This window comes from Lagenorhynchus albirostris, chromosome 9, assembly GCF_949774975.1.
Source record: "Lagenorhynchus albirostris chromosome 9, mLagAlb1.1, whole genome shotgun sequence".
Classification (NCBI taxonomy): Eukaryota; Metazoa; Chordata; class Mammalia; order Artiodactyla; family Delphinidae; genus Lagenorhynchus; species Lagenorhynchus albirostris.
Genome location: NC_083103.1, coordinates 67,445,247 through 67,463,189, shown reverse-complemented (window position 1 = coordinate 67,463,189; position 17,943 = coordinate 67,445,247).

The following is a 17,943-nucleotide window of genomic DNA, read 5'->3' as shown; positions in this document are numbered from 1 at the left end:
GAGCTCTTATACACGTGCACACATGTATGTATACATATGCACAATTTCTAAGGTAGCTATCATAGTTACACTGGTAGATATTGTAGTTACCCTAATCACACAGATAGGAAAACAGGGTAAAAAAGGTTGATTTAGCCACAGTCACATAACTAGCACATAGAAGATCTAAATCCAGATCTGCCTTAGAACAAATATCCAAGTTCTGCCATGGTGAATAAGTCTCTAATTTTGTATTTCTGATGAAAACAACAATGACAGTACATGGTCTGAGCCATCAGTGAATGCTTTCAACTTAAGTGTGTCCCTAAAGGAACAATATATTTTGAATAGGCTGGTAAGAACATTTATATGTGAGGAAAGATCATAAGAACATCTTATTAAAAGAGAGAAAATTACGAGATTGTCTAAACATTTTAGGTAATTTTTTGGATTTAAATTGTATCATTTGAGTTAATGGCTTTCTTTCTTATTTAATATGTGTCTATCCAATTACCACAATCAAGTATCACCATGCACCAGCCGGACAGACTCCTAGGTGCTAGAAATACAGCAGTGAATAAAACATAAAAATCACTCCCCTAAATACCAGAAAGATGCCCCACCTTGGAGATGCAGATGTATTGGAAGTGATCAGCTGACCTGGGGAGACAGGTAGGAAACAACATCTGCTTCCCTGACTCTTTACTCCTAAGAAACAGCCTTAGGACCCTTGGTTGGGGTGGGGGAGGGGGGAAATTTAGAATGACACATCCTTTCATCCCCAAAGCCATTGGTGGAAGGACAGAAGCAAAACACACATGCTTCTGGGGAGGGATAGAAAACCCTCCATATTTTATTCACTATGTTATAGCATTCCAAATAAAGTTGATATAAGAGATGTAAAAAGGTATTGGATTCATGCCTACAGGATTCACAGGACTTATATGTACCCTCTTAACCCACAGCAACTTCTGAAGACACAGTTACAGCTCAGGTGGTGTGACAAAACCTTGCAGAACTGTAGTGTTATCTAATATGCTGTTTATATTCAGTGACTTATGTATGAAACCATTTCTTCCACTGCCAAAATATGAGGAAATGGGAAACAAGAGGTAGAAATGAGAGTGACTCCTCTTTCCTAATTGATCTAATTGCAGCAGTTTTATTTCTGTCTTCATGGGATTTAAAGTTGCATTAGGAGAAGCCATTATTTCCTGGAGAAATTATAGGCAGACTTGTGAGCAGCTGCATGAGTTTTTCAGCAGCTTGTTTGCTAAGATCCTGTGTATCACTGGTGTTGTGGGACCCTGGGACCCTTGGTGGCTGCTTCCTGGAGACTCTTGATGTTTGCAAAACCTTGCAGGGAAATTTTTGAGAATTGCCCACTTTGTTGTTGCAAGCATCAAGGATCTTTGGTAGCTACTCTTCTAGCCTTTGTTCTCAACCCTTCCAATGTATGAATAAGCCTCTAATTCTGTATTAAACCCCTTCTACTTGGAATACTTAGAATGGCTTCTGTTTTTCTCTCTGAATTCTACTTGATATAGGATCTTTATGATTTGGATGTGTTCCCAATGAGTGAAAACAAATAGTCAACATGGGTAGAGGTTAGGAGATTGGGGTGAAATGGTACATGTAATGAATTGGGAAAAAGCAAATATGTGTAGGTAGTCATGAGAAGCCCAGTGGAGGGACACCTTAATGAAAGCTTTATATTGTGGATATGATAATATCTTTACTTATATGAAAGCTAATAGCCATTTCTGCCTGGAGAGAGCTCTGAAGCTTATGACACACTTTCACACACACTAACCCTCTTGGATTTTGGGAGAGGTCTCATAGTGGAGAGGTGAAATGTGTACCCTCTGTCTCACTTGAGTCTACCCAATAACCTTGTCTCAACACCATAGCAACCCTAGGAGTGGCAGGGCAGGCACTATTATTTGCCCTTTATAAGTGATGAAACTGAGACTTTGAATTATTAAGTTCATTTCATTCACTTATTCATTGAACAAACGCACATAGTTCATTTACTGTGTGTCAGGCATTGTGTTAGGTACCAGGGATAAAGGAAAAAACAAGACAACCATCTCCTGGCCCTCATGCTCCTTTAGAGAGAAACACTGACATTAAATAAATGATTTTTAGTGCAATAAATGCTTTTACAAAAGGGAAAGCAGAGGGTGCTATGGAAACCTCAATTTTAGTGATACTCAGGGAAGGCCTCCCTGGGAAGCTAATACCAAAATTGCTACTGAGACCCAAAGAATGACTAAGCAGTGGTGCCTGGCTCAAACTCACACAGGCAGGAAATGAAAAAGCCTGGAATGCAATTCGGGTCCCCTGACTTCTACTCCAATATTTCTCTTCATGACACAATGTTGGGTTTGACTACTTTCCTAACTTGGAGGAGGGAAGCAGTGCAGTATTTGTATCAATCTGTAAATAAATAACTTATCTAATCCTCTATGATTAGGTCAGTTTGGCTGTTGCTTCCTTATAAAGAGTATACATCTCAACAGAATATTTAAAATCTATGTGGCAGGGCCTAGGCAGTCCTAATACTTCATAAACACTCATTTCTTTTCTAGGGTATATAAAAGGCCACAGAACTATTAGATTGAATTGTATGGAATTGCTAATATTTAATTTTGACTTTAAAAATGACAGTTTCATATGGCTCTTACCTAGTACTGAACTATCAAACCGAGTGCAGGGTTGGAGTGTTCTAGGTAATTCTTTCAAGTCCTTTGTCAAACACAAGATATACATCAATAAAATATAATTGCTGTAGATAAAAACAGTATAAGGCCCAGATAACCATGAAGTCTGGGAGAACTCACAACAGTTCAAAAGCTACCATTATATTTATGGAGAGAAAGCACTTTTAAAAATTTGTCTGATTACAAATTGATTTTACTGGGTCAATAATTTGAGAACTGAAGAAGAACTGCAGGATATAATTGACCTTCTGGTTGAATCAATAACAAATTGACTTAAAAGCAATCTAAATTATAGTGAGGATCATGATGACACTTAGAAGTATACTTTTTAAATGTAAATTGCTTGAAAATTTTGAAATGAACCGTTGTCCCTTAATGGTTGGACAAAGTCTGAAACAAGTAAATATTTTCATTCCTAGCATTTGGTGCTAAGGTATATTTATAAGCAAATAAGTAATTTTAAGATTTTCATTGAGAAACTTCTATTTAGAAAATTTTATGTAATTATTTTATAAACACTATGGTTGCTTGTGAAGTGGAGAAACTTACTTTTACATGTTGCTGATAAAACTTGAAATTGTTAATGACTTTGAGGAGGAGAATTTGTTAATGTATACCAAAAACCAGTAAATATTTTCTTCACATGCTTTCAACAGGGTTGATATCACCTCCAAATGGGAGAGAAATTGGTTGGAGAAGGGGGGAGGAATCTTATTCTTTTAATATATAAAGTATACTGATACCCAAATTTCCAAATATAGAGGTTGATTAAATAAATTCTGGTGTATTCCTAAAATGGAATGATGTGCACTCACTGCAAATGTAGAAGAAATTTGTTTGGTATGGAATATGTTCATATTTTGCTAATTGGAAAAATTTGCATACTGTTATCACTTTGTCAAAATATATGTTAGCATTTATACATAGAACAAAATTGACTGAAAGAATTCATACCAAAATACTTTAGAGTGGTTATCAATGAATGGGAAATTACAAATTTTTTTTTCTGTTTTCTCAACTGTGTTTTATTTCCTTTTAATTAAATATTTATTTCTATCAATTCAATACCTGTGCATAACTGGAAATTTCAAATAGTAATATATTAACTAAAATTTTTAAAAAAGATTTGCTTTCCCCACCCCCTTATTCAATTTCCCTGAGACAACTTTCAATTATTATATTTTTCTTCATAGTTACCTCCATGTAACCTATCTAACTTACTATATCTTATACCTTGACTTTATTTTTTTCTGATTCTAGGTGTATTCTATTGACTCCTTATAATATATTTGGATTTATCTTTCTTGTCTTTCACTCAACAATCAGAAATACTTCACCTTCCTTCAATTATATCAACATATTTATATCATAAAATTTGAATCCTCAGTATTCTGTGTTTATTATAGTTAAAATATTTATTGTTAAACTGCATAATTTACTATGATTATTCTCTCTTTCTTATTCATATATTTTTCTTGGAGCTACTTGTCTTGTTTGTTTGTTTTATTAACTTTTCATGAGCCTAGTCTTTGAAGTTCTCTGACAGAAATATAAAACTTCTCTCTGTATGATCAGATGTAATAACATATCAGTTTTATTTTTTTCTTGCAGACATCACTTCTGGAGTCTGCCATTTTCCTGTATTAATTGTTATTCATTGGTTGGGAATTATTCATGTCTGTTGTCTTGGAACTTCTCGTTCTTGCTATCTTGGAAATTCTCTTTATTTTCTTCTACTTTAAGTAGTTATTTTTCCCTCTTTCCTCCTTAGTTTTCTGTTTGTGTTAGTGAAGTACAACCTTTAGTGGTTTTATGTCAAACGACACACAGGAGATGAAAACATTTAAATCTGATAATGCTGTAATTTTGCATATATACTTGATTAATCATTTGGCTGGGTATAGAATTTCAGAGTTTTGAAATAAATTTTCCTCAGAAGTTTGAAGACAATACTTAAGTGTCTTTCAGCTTCCAATGTTGTTGGGGTTGAAAAATCCAATGGCATCATAATTTCTGATATGTTGCTGATAATATATATATGTGTGTGTGTGTGTGTGTGTGTGTGTGTGTGTGTGTGTGTGTATATATATATATATGTCTCAGGAATCTTTAGAATCTTCTCTTTGTCAGTTGTATTCTGAAATTTCACAATAGTGTACCCGGTTGAGAATCTTTCTGTGTTGTTTTCATTTATTATGTTGGGTATTTTGTGCTCCTTTCATTCTGAAAAACATGTCCCAGTTACAGGAAATTTTCTTATATCTACCTCTCTCTTTCTGGAATTCTTATATAACTTAGATGGCCGAGTTGAATCGTTAATTTTCTCATCTGGCTTCCATCTCTTTTTATTATCTTCTGATTTTCAGGAGTTTTCTTCAAGTTTATCTTCCAGTCCTCTACTGACCATTTTAGATTACACTCATAATTCTTAATTCAAGAGCTCCCTTTTTATGCTGTGTTCCTCTTTAAAAAATAGTATATTCTTTTTACTTTATATATATCTTTCTGAAAATATATAGAATAATTTTTAAAGTTATCTCCTACTGTGTATATTTTCTGTTTCTTACTTATTTTCCTTTTGGCTTCAGTCTGTCTTTTATGTTAGATACTTTCCTGAGCTATTTAGGCAACATACCTGTTTTAAATTAAAAATGAATTGCTTTAAAATAAGTTTATTGTAAGATCTCTATGCTTTGAAAGATCTTCTTGATTCATAGGCCTCCCAGTGAATACATGGGTGGAGAACTGGATCTTTGTTGAATCACTTCTAAATGTAAGAGTGAGTAATTTTTCTTGATAGGAACCCTCTAGTTTCTTTCATAGGAGTCAGGAGTAGCCAGAGATCTTGGAGGAAATAAACTCTATTCTTTACTCGGGTGGGAGAGGGCATCTGGTTTCTAACAACTCTTTATGCAAATTTTCAATCTATTCTCCTATTTATGATTTCATTATATTCCATCAAATTGAGAAATAAGTGGGCTCTCCAGTTCCTGAGTTTTTTTTAGTATTTGGGAGAAACAATTAACTTGTTTCTTGCTGGCTTCCCCACTGCTTTACATACAGCAAATACAAGAAAGTTAACAGCTAACTGTGCAATGGTTCTACTTTTTTTCTTTCAAAATTTTACCCATAAATGGAATATAAATCAAAGAAACACTAAGTGAGCAAACCAAACAAAACAAAAATGAACAAATAGGTACAGAGTAGTGGTTACCAGAGGGGAAGGGGATGCGGAAAGGGTAAAGGGGGTTGGTCCACTCTTACTGATGGATGGAAACTAAACTTTTGGTATGAGAATACTGTAGTGTATAGAGAAGTTGAAATATAATGTATACCTGGAACTTATATAATGTTATAAATCAATGTTATTTCAATTAAAAAAAGAAGAGAATTCACAAGGCATTTCAAGTAAAAATTAGCTAATGAAAGTTGTTGGAAGGTCTAGTAAGGTAAAGGAAAGTCACTAGTAGATTTTAAGAAATCAGGAAATTTCAGGAATAAAAAAAGTTCCAGTAATTATTTACATTGCCCACAGTATTGAAGAGGATGATACACAGAAGAGTGCCCAGGAGACATTGATAAGACTCCGTTATCTACATTTTGGTAAGCCTACAAACCTGCTTCTGTTGTCAGATGAGCAAGAGCTTTTGTTTCCAAGTCTCTCTCAGGTAACACTCAGTGGTGGAACCCTTAACTCCACAGTGCTCCTTGTACTTCTTCAAGGAACTCCCTACTGTACAAGATTTGGAACTTAGGTTTTCATATTCAAAAGCTGTTCCTGTCACAGTGTTCCAGAGGTGGTCTCCCTGTGGGACAGCAGCTTTTGATAATAAAGCTCTCAGAAGACTGATGTATCAATCAGAATACCAGACTCTTAAATTGCAGTGAAAATTATAACTGCTCAAGAGAATAGATAATAGCACCAGACTGAGCTTTACCTTCAATCACCATAAGCAAGCTACTCAGAAAGCCAAATTATCGGAAGGTTATTGGTTAAGCATGAAATCAACAAGGGGAGTTAATTGCAGGATTTGGATGTTTAATGGCAGGAGGCTTAGATAGTCTGATGTAACTATTGTAACAGTAAAGATAGAGATATATGCTTTCCAGAAAAATCCAGTAATCAAATCGGATCCCTTGAATGGTGCCTGTAAGAGGCCCTGCCAACATTTGGTCTCGGAAGCAGCTTAAAAGTCTCATCAAGCCTCCATCTGATTGACACATTGTTTTAATGTTAATCCATTGAGTAGGGTTGATGTCAAGTAAGGTTGATGAGAAACTATTTGGCACGATTATTTTATTTCATTCTTATTTCCTCCTTTCTTTAATTAAATGGGAGAATTCTTGCTAGCATCTGCATCTACAAGAGATACCAAAATGAAGTTTTGTATCTAGTATCCCACATAATCTCTTATAGTGGCTTTTATGACAAAATTTAACTTTTAATTACTTATAGGCCTCCCTTAGTTTAAGTGAATATTTGATAAGGGAAATGTTTTATTCATTTTCATTTAACACATATAAATGTAAAAAAAAAGTTGATTAAATGAATGAATGAGTGGCTGAGTAATATCCAACATAAGTAGTTCCTGCCTGCTAATATGTCCACATCTTTGCCTTGGAAGTTTTTCTAAATAGAAGTTGGAAGAACACTTGCTAAAGATGCTGTAGGGACAATACCATTGCCCATATTCATGGTTAAACTTTGTAAATATTCTCAAAATGTTCAGTAATCTTAGAAACTTCAATAAGATCTAATAGTCTGTTTAGGTGGGGACAGTGGTTGACAAGGGATGGTGACATAGGGAATAGCTAGTAGGAGAGAAAACGGTGTCTAATACTCTCAAACGATAAGTAATTGCTTCTTGTATTGAATTTATTTTAAACTTTTCCCAGTTTTATTGATATATAGTTGACATACAACATTTTGTAAATTTAAGGTGTACAATGTGATAATTTGATACAAGTATATATTGTGGTGAAATGATTACCACAGTAAGGTTAGTTAATATATCCATCCTCTCATACCATCAAAAAAACTATCATTCATTTGTCTATGTGGTAAGAACATTTAAGATCTACTCTCTTAACAACCTCCATGTATACATTAGAGTATAGTTAACTATAGTCACATGCCATACAATAGATCCCCAGAACTTATTCATCTTATAACTGAAAGTTTGTACACTTTTATTTTTTAATTGAGGTGTGGTTGTTTTACAATGTTGTGTTAGTTTCTACTGTAGAGCAAAGTGAAGTAGAATTCTATGCACTATAAAACAGGTTCTCATTAGCTATCTATTTTATACATATTAGTGTATATATGTCAATTCCATTCCAATCTCTCAATTCATCCCATCCCCGCTTTCCCACCAGGGAATCCATACGCTTGTTCTCTACATCTGTGTCTCTATTTCTGCCTTGCAAACTGGTTCATCTGTACCATTTTTCTAGATTCCACATATATGTTTTAATATACAATATTTGTTTTTCTCTTTCTGACTTACTTCACTCTGTATGACAGTCTCTATGTCCATCCACATCTCTACAAATGACCCAATTTCATTCCTTTTTATGGCTGAGTAATATTCCATTGTATATATGTACCACATCTTCTTTATCCATTTGTCTGTCAATGGGCATTTAGGTTGTTCCCATGACGTGGTTATTGTAAATAGTTCTGCAGTGAATATTGGACTGCATGTGTCTTTTTGAATTATGGTTTTCTCTGGGTATATGGCCAGTAGTGGGACTGCTGGGTCATATGGTAATTCTATTTTTAATTTATTAAGGAACCTCGATACTGTTCTCCATAGTGGCTGTATCAATTTAAATTCCCACCAGCAATGTATGAGGGTTCCCTTTCTCCACACCCTCTCCAGCATTTACTGTTTGTAGATCTTTTGATGTTGGCCATTCTGACTGATGTGGGGTGATACCTCACTGTAGTTTTGATTTGCATTTCTCTAATAATTAGTGATGCTGAGCATCTTTTTATTTGTTGGCCATCTGTATATCTTCTTTGGAGAAATATCTATTTGGGTCTTCTGCCCATTTTTTGATTGGGTTGGTTGTTTTTTTAATATTGAGCTGTGTGTGCTCTTAATACATTTTGGAGATTAATCCTTTGTCCATTGATTTGTTTCCAAATATTATTTCTTCCATTCTGAGGGTTGTCTTTTCACCTTGTCTATGGTTTTCTTTGCTGTGCAAAAGTTTTGTTTTGTTTTTTTTTTTTGGTACGCGGGCCTCTCACTGTTGTGGCCTCTCCCGTTGCAGAGCACAGGCTCTGGACATGCAGGCTGAGCAGCCATGGCTCACGGGCCCAGCCACTCTGCGGCATGTGGAATCTTCCCAGACTGGAACACGAACCTGCGTCCCCTGCATTGGCAGGCAGACTCTCAACCACTGCGCCACCAGAGAAGCCCTGTGCGAAAGATTTTAAGTTTCATTAGGTCCCCTTTGTTTATTTGTGTTTTTATTTCCTTTACTCTAGGAGGTGGGTCAAAAAAGATCTTGCAGTGGTTTATGTCAAAGAATGATCTTCCTATGTTTTCCTCTAAGAGTTTTATAGTGTCTTGTCTTACATTTAGGTCTTTAACCCATTTTGAGTTTATTTTTGTGTATGGTGTTACGGAGTGTTCTACTTTCACTCTTTTACATGCAGCTGTCCAGTTTCCCCAGCACCACTTATTGAAGAGACTGTTTTTGCTCCGTTGTATGCCTTTGCCTCCTTTGTCATAGATTGGGTGACAATAGGTGCGTGGGTTTATCTGTGGGCTTTCTATCCTGTTCCATTGATCTATATATCTGTTTTTGTGCCAGTACCATATTGTCTTGATTATTGTAGCTTTGCTGTATAGCCTGAAGTCAGGGAGTCTGATTCCTCCAGCTCCAAATTTTTCCCTCAAGATTACTTTGGCTATTGGGGATCTTTTGTGTCTCCATGCAAATTTTAAGATATTTTGTTCTAGTTCTATGAAAAATGCCATTGATAATTTGATTGGGATTACATTGAATCTGTAGAATGCTTTGGGTAATACAGTCATTTTTCACAATATTGATTCTTCCAATCCAAGAACATGGTATATTGCTCCATCTGTTTGTGTCATCTTTGATTTCTTTTATCAGTGTCTTATAGTTTTCTGAGCACAGGTCTTTTATTTCCTTAGGAAAGTTTATTCCTAGGTATTTTATTCTGTTCCTTGCAATTGTTTCCTTAATTTCTCTTTCTTATCTCTCATTGTTAGTGTACAGGAATGCAAGAAATTTCTGTGCATTAATTTTGTATCCTGCAGCTTTACAGAATTCATTGATTAGCTCTAGTAGTTTTCCGGTGGCATCTTTAGGATTTTCTATGTATAGTATCATATCATCCGCAAACAGTGACAGTTTTACTTCTTCTGTTCCAAATTGTATTCCTTTTATTTCTTCTTCTTCTCTGATTGCCATGGCTAAGACTTAAATAACTATGTTGAATAATAGTGGCGAGAATGGATGCCCTTGTCTTGTCCTGATTTTAGAGGAAATGGTTTCAGTTTTTCACCATTGAGAATGATGTTTCCTGTGTGTTTTTCATATATGGGATTTATTATGTTGAGGTAGGTTCTCTCTAGTCCCACTTTCTGGAGAGTTTTTATCATAAATTGTTGAATTTTGTCAAAAGATTTTTCTGCATCTATTGACATATGGATTTTATTCTTCAATTTGTTAATATGGTGTATCACATTTTTTGATTTGTGTGTATTGAAGAATCCTTGCATCCCTGGGATAAATCCCACTTGATCGTGGTGTATGATCCTCTTAAAGTGTTGTTGGATTTCGTTTGTCAGTATTGTGTTGAGAATTTTTGCATCTATATTCATCAGGGATATAGGTCTGTAATTTTCTTTTTTTAGTAATATCTTTGTATGGTTTTGGTATCAGGGTGATGATGAACTGGCAGAATGAGTTTGGGAGTGTGCCTTCCTCTTATTGAAGGCTTCCTCTTATTGAAGGCTTGAGTAGGATGGGTGTTAGCTCTTCTCTAAATATTTGATTGAATTCATCTGTGAAGCCCTGGGGTACTGTTCTTTTGTTTGTTCGAGATTTTCAATCACAGTTTCAGTTTCAGTGCTTGTGGTTGGTCTGTTTATATTTTCTATTTCTTCCTGGTTCAGACTTGGAAAACTGTGCTTTTCTGAGAACTTGTCCATTTCTTCCAGGCTGTCCATTTTATTGGCATATAGTTGCTTGTAGTAATCTCTCATGATCCTTTGTATTTCTGCAGTGTCAGTTGTTACTTCTCTTTTTTCATTTCTAATTCTATTGATTTGAGTGTTCTCCCTTTTTTCCTTGATGAGTCTGGCTAATGGTTTATCAATTTTGTTTATCTTCTCAAAGAACCAGCTTTCATTTTTATTGCTCTTTGTTATCTTTTCCTTCATTTCTTTTTCCTTTATTTCTGATCTGATTTTTATGATTTCTTTCCTTCTGCTAACTTTGGGTTTTTTTTTTGTTCTTTCTCTAGTTGCTTTAGGTGTAAGGTTAGGTTGTTTATTTGTGATGATTCTTGTTTCTTGAGGTAGGATTGCATTGCTATAAACTTCCCTCTTAAAACTGCTTTTGCTGCATCCTATAGGTTTTGGTTCCATGTGTTTTCATTGTCATTTTTTCTAGGTATTTTTTGATTTCCTGTTTGATTCTTCAGTGATCTCTTGGTTATTTAGTAGCATATTGTTTAGCCTTCATGTGTTTGTATTGTTTCTAGTTTTTTTCCCTGTAATTGAAATCTAGTTTCATAGCATTGTGGTTGGAAAAGATACTTGATATGATTTCAATTTTCTTAAATTTACCAAGGCTTGACTTGTGACCCAAGGTATGATCTATCCTGTAGAGTGTTCCATGAGCACTTGAGAAGAAAGTGTATTCTGTTATTTTTGGATGGAGTGTCCTATAAATATCAATTAACTCCGACAGTTCTCAATTATTTTCATTATTTTTTCTTTATTCTGCTCTGTGGTAGTTTTTTCCGCTATTTTATCTTCCATATCACTTATCCATTCTTCTGCCTTAGTTATTCTGCTAATGATTCCTTCTTAGATAATTTTTAATTTCATTTATTGTGCTGTTCATCACTGTTTGTTTGCTCTTTAGTTCTACTAGGTCCTTGTTAAACATTTCTTGTATTTTCTCCATTCTATTTCCAAGAGTTTGGGTCATCTTTACTATCATTACTCTGAATTCCTTTTCAGGTAGACTGCCTATTTCCTCTTCATTTCTTTCGGCTGGTGGGCTTTTACCTTGCTCCTTCATCTGCTGTGTATTTTTCTGTCTTCTCATTTTGCTTAACTTACTGTGCTTGGGGTCTCCTTTTCCTAGCTGCAGGTTTGTAGTTTTCATTTTTTTTGTCTGCCTCCAGTGGCTAAGGTTGGTTCAGTGAGTTGTGTAGACTTCCTGGTGGAGGGGACTGGTGCCTGTTTTCTGGTGGATGAGTCTGGATCTTGTTTTTCTGGTGGTCAGAACTGTGTCTGGTGGTGTGTTTTGGGGTGTCTGTGACCTTATTATGATTTTAGGCAGACTCTCCACTAATTGGTGGTTTTGTGTTTCTGTCTTGCCAGTTGTTTGGCATAGGGTGTCCAGCACTGTAACTTGCTGGTCATTGAGTGGAGCTGGGTCTTAGAATTGAGATGGAGATTTCTGGAAAGGCTTTCACCGTTTGATATTACATGGGGCTGGGAGGTTTCTTGGAACCAGCATCGTGAACTCGGCTCATCAATTCAGAGGGTCAGGCCTGACACCCGCCTGGAGCACCAAGACTCTATCAGGCACACAGCTCAGAAGAAAAGGGAGAAAAAAATTTAAAGAAAGAAAGAAAAAAATAATAATGTTATTAAAATAAAAAGTATTATTAAAAATAAAGTAATAAAAAAATGATAGAAAGAAAGAAGAGAGCAACGAAACCAAAAAACAAATCCACCAATGATATCAAGTACTAAAATCTATTCAAAACAATACAAAGCAAAAAAAAAAACCTGACAGAACTCTCAGACAAATGGCAAAAGCAAAGGTATACAGACAAAAATCACAGAGACATACACATACACACTCACAAAATGAGAAAAAGGAAAAAAATATATATATATATTTTAAAAAGTAAGACAGCAACCAAATCAGTAAACAAATCTACCAATGATAATAAGCTATACATACTAAACTAAGATAAACATAAAACCAGAAACAAATTAAATGCAGAAAACAAACCCCAAGTCTAGGTTTGCTCCCAAAGTCTACCGCTTCATTGTCTGTTTGGGTATCCCAGAGTTGCAGGGTACATCAAGTTGATGGTGGACATTTAATCTGCTGCTCTTGAGGCTGCTGGGAGAAATTTCCCTTTCTCTTTTTTTTTCCCACAGCTCCTGGGGTTCAGCTTTGGATTTGGGCCTGCTTCTGCGTGTAGGCCACCTGAGGGCGTCTGTTCCCCACCCAGACAGGATGAGGTTAAAGTACCTGCTGACTAGGGGGCTCTGGCTCAGTCAGGCCAGAGGGGTACAGATGGGGGAGGGAGGGGTACAGAAAGTGGGGCAAGCCTGCCCTGGCAGAGGCCAGCATGACTTTGCATCAGCCTCAGGTGCACCCTGTGTTCTCCTGGGGAAGTTGTCTCTGGATCACGGGACCCTGGCAGTGGCGGGCTACAGAGACTCCTGGGAGGGGAGGTGTACATAGTGACCTGTGCTTGCACACAGGCTTCTTGGTGGCTGAGCAGCAGCCTTAGAGTTTCATGCCTGTCTCTGGTGTTTGCACTGATAGCCGCAGCTCACGCCTGTCTCTGGAGCTTGTTTAGGCGGTGCTCTGAATCCCCTCTCCTTGCACACCCACAGCCAATGGTCTCTTGCCTCTTAGGCAGGTCCAGACTTTTTCCTGGGCTCCCTCCTGGCTAGCTGTGGTCTACTTGCACCCTTCAGGCTGTGTTTACTCAGCCATCCCCAGTCCTCTCCTGGGGTTATTTTTAGGCTATTATAAAAAATGGGAAACGTTAATGTGACATGAGATGATTTATACTTTAAAAGATTTATGATTTAAAATTAGAAGTTATTAGAATTTAAATCTTGTTTGATGGGACTCTCCTAGTCACATACAGGCATACCCTTATACCCACAAATGCACATTCACTGTTCTCTGTCATCTCAGAAAATTTGAACTTCCTGTTTTACTACATTGGCTTTTTTTTTTTTCCTCTACCTCCTAAACAGCTAAAAGCAGCATACTCTAAATGCTGCTATCCGACCCTCTAGATTCAGTAGCATTATCATTTATGTATTGTCAATGGTTGTTTTGACAAAAACAGAGTTCAGTAGATAGAACAGAGAATGTATGGAGTTCAAAGCTAAAAGTATTTATTATCTGGTCCTTCACAGAAAAACTATACTGACTCCTGAACCAAAGTTGTAATTTCAGTTCTTGCCCTCAAGGAGAGGTCATGAGCAGGATAAATGGTTACAGAAACCAGGAGTGAGCTGTGTTAGTGACTGCATGCCTGAGTTGAGATGGAGTGGGCTTCCTTAAGCAGATGAGTGTCCTGAAACACAATTCTACAGAAGGCTGTGCTTCAGGAGATGGTGATGTTCCAAATAGATGATAAGACACTGGAATGGTTTAGGATACTTTTTAGATGGAGTGTGCAAACTCTAAGAGTGGAGGCTTAAGGGGTTAGATTAAGGAGAAAGAGGAAGTTGAGGATGGGCTTGAGGTCTGCAATTCAAAAGGTATCTGGGGGCTTCCCTGGTGGCGCAGTGGTTGAGAGACCGCCTGTCAATGCAAGGGACACGGGTTTGTGCCCCGGTCCGGGAAGATCCCACATGCCGCGGAGCATCTGGGCCCGTGAGCCATGGCCGCTGAGCCTGCGTGTCCGGAGCCTGTGCTCCGCAATGGGAGAAGCCACAACAGTGAGAGGCCCGCATACCGCAAAAAAAAAAAAAAAAAAAAAAAGGTATCTGGGAGTCTTTTGAAGATATATTTGCACATTTAAAAGGGAAAAAGGCCCAATCAAAAGAGGGTAAAAAGAAGCCAAATTAGATGATGAACAATGAATGGACTTCAGGCTGGAATTATGGTGTTGAAATTTACTAGCTGTGAGAACCTGGGCAAGTTATTTAACCTCTCTGAATGCCAATGTGCCTATCTGTAAAGTGAAAACAATCACAAAACATCCTAAGATTATGATGAGGACTAAATGATATATAAAAGACCAATGAATTTTTTCCTTCACTCATCCTGCTTCCATTCGTCCCCACCTTCCTCTCTTGCATCGTATTTGTATCTCTTTGCTGTCTGTAACTTTCCCCATCTATGGGGAGGGGGTGTAAACACTGAAGAGTTGCAGGTTGCTTTATGAAATGGAGATACAAAGGAGAGAGCAAGAAAAAGAGATGCTGGTTGATCCATGGCCATTGTGGAGGAGAGGAGTGGCCGCAGAGCCCAACTCTGAGACCTCTCACTTCCTTGCAGCTCAGCCTTTTCTGCTGATTGACTTTCTGCAGACTCTGCACTGTCTTATTGCTATTTGTTCCCCATTACTTACCCCAGGTTTTATTCCCTGATATTGTTTGCAAGTTCCTTTACAGCAATTGGCTAGCTCTGTTTTAGATTACTCCCCTCCAGGTACATCAACTCTCATCTTTCCCCAGGTTGCATCTTGTTATTGTAAGGTTTGCTGAGGATAAAATGTACCTTCTGTCCTCTCTTAGATAAATGGTTTTGTTTCTCTTTCAAGACACTATTTGGGCTCAAGGCAGTATTTCAAATAAACAATCTTTATTTTTTCTGAATTTGGACAACATCCAAATTTACAGCTTTATCATTGGGCTACAAAGAAACCAAAAGAAGTTACCTGGATCCTGACTTTATTCTCTGGCAGTTGCTGCTGCAACTGCTGAGTATGGTGAGTCTGGCATAGTTGCAAAGACTGCTACTCAGGTTTGATGAGAATGAGGACCAGGGGGTTAGTTTTAGAATCTAAAATTAATTTAGTAATCAAATGATTACTGTCTTTAAAAACAATATTTAGAGTCATCCTAAGATACAAGAAAGGAAAACATCTTCATTGTGTGTTTACACAAAATTAGAAATATGTACACAGAAGCAGCTTAATTTTTCAGTATGTTTACGGAAAAATCCAGCATCAGTCTCCTTTTTCAGCTATTTACTATGGGCTAACTTCCAAAACATTTTCTTTTCCCACAAAACCCACTAGGGATTTTATTTTAAGGTCCATAAAAATAAAAGGATTTTGTTGGAAAACTTGGGGATTCTAGCTTTTTTCCTTAACATCTTATTTTACTTTATTCATTACCAGATTATATGGATGGCTCATTCACCCATTCAGTCAAATATATTTTTCTTTAGTTCCTACTATGTGCAGGACAAAGTGAACAGAGACCTCACTTTTGAGGTGCTTGAGGTCTGGCAGAGTAGAAAGACATTACACATATAACTCATTCTAAATATAGTGTACATATAGTAAATATGAACGCATATAACAAGGGACCTCTCCCTGACTGAAAGAAAGCTTCTCTGAGTATATCGTGTTTAAGCAGAGCCTGAAGGATAAACAACTGGTGATAAGGACAGTGGCTGGGAAGCAGCTTTCCAAGCATGGGGAAGAGTAAAATGTTCACGGGACCCAATGGAAGCGTGATGTCTAGTGAGGCATAGGGAGAGTAGCAGGGAAGAGGCCAGAGAGGAATGGACAGCTATGCAAAGCAATTTGGGTTGTTATTGTTGTCATTACCTTTCATATCTGTAGTGTTTTTCTACTTTCAAAGTACTTTCCCACAAAAGGCCACTTGGTTGACGTGGATCTTGTGAGTTGTGGTGGGAAGATCAGAGGAGAGACTAGAGGGTTATGCATATTTGCAAACTAAATCTAGTTACTTGAAAGGACTTCTTTGTTGCCAGATTATTTTTAATATTGAAAACATGTTTTTCAAGAATATGTAGAACTTGATTTAGGTCCTAAATTACTGCTCTATTCTCTATAATAATACCTAACATTTATTTCTAAGTACTTTATGTATATTAATGCACTAAATCCTCTTATCCTTACAAAGAAGGTACTATTTTTGAAGAGCAGAAAAAGGTGGCAGGTATCTGGCTCCAGAGACCTCATACTAAATTATAAGGTGATACAGCCTTACTTAAGTTTTTGGTTTTTGCTCCTGTCTAAACTCCAATTCTTGGTTTTTCATTAAAATCATTTCCTATATATCTTCATAGAAACAAAGGCTTATTTTAGGCATACCTGTAAAGTTTCAGATATTCTCTTATTTTACAGTTAAAAAAATCTTTATTAGAGTATAATTGCTTTACAAAGTTGTATTAGTTTCTGTTGTATAACAAAGTGAATCAGATATATGTATACATATATTCCCATATCCCCTACTTCTTTCATCTCCCTCCCACCCTCCCTATCCCACCCCTCTAGATGGTCACAAAGCACTGAGCTAATCTCCTTGTGCAATACAGTTGCTTCCCACTAGCTATCTATTTTACATTTGATAGTGTATATATGTCAATGCTACTCTCTCACTTTGTCCCAGCTTACCCTTCCCCCTCCCCATGTCCTCAAGTCCATTCTCTATGTCTTTATTCCTGTCCTGATGCTAGGTTCATCACAGCTATGTTTTTGTTTGTTTGTTTGTTTTTAGATTCCATATATATGTGTTAGCATACGGTATTTGTTTTTCTCTTTCTGACTTACTTCACTCTGTATGACAGACTCTAAGTCTATCCACCTCACTACAAATAACTCAATTTCATTTCTTTTTATGGCTGAGTAATATTCCATTGAATATATATGTTCCACATCTTCTTTATCTATTTATCTGTTGATGGACACTTAGGTTGCTTCCATGTCCTGGTTATTGTCAATAGTGCTGCAATGAATATTGTGGTACATGACTCCTTTTGAATTATGGTTTTCTCAGGGTATATGCCCAGTAGTGGGATTGCTGGGTCATATGGTATTTTTATTTTTAGTTTTTTAAGGAACCTCCATACTGTTCTCTAAGGTAGCTGTATCAATTTACTTTCCCACCAACAGGCACAAGGTTCCATTTTCTCCACATCCCCTCCAGCATTTATAGTTTGTAGATTTTTTGATAATGGCCATTCTGACTGGTGTGAGGTGATATCTCATTTTGTTTTGATTTGCATTTCTCTAATGATTAGTGATGTTGTGCATGCTTTCATGTGTATGTTGGCT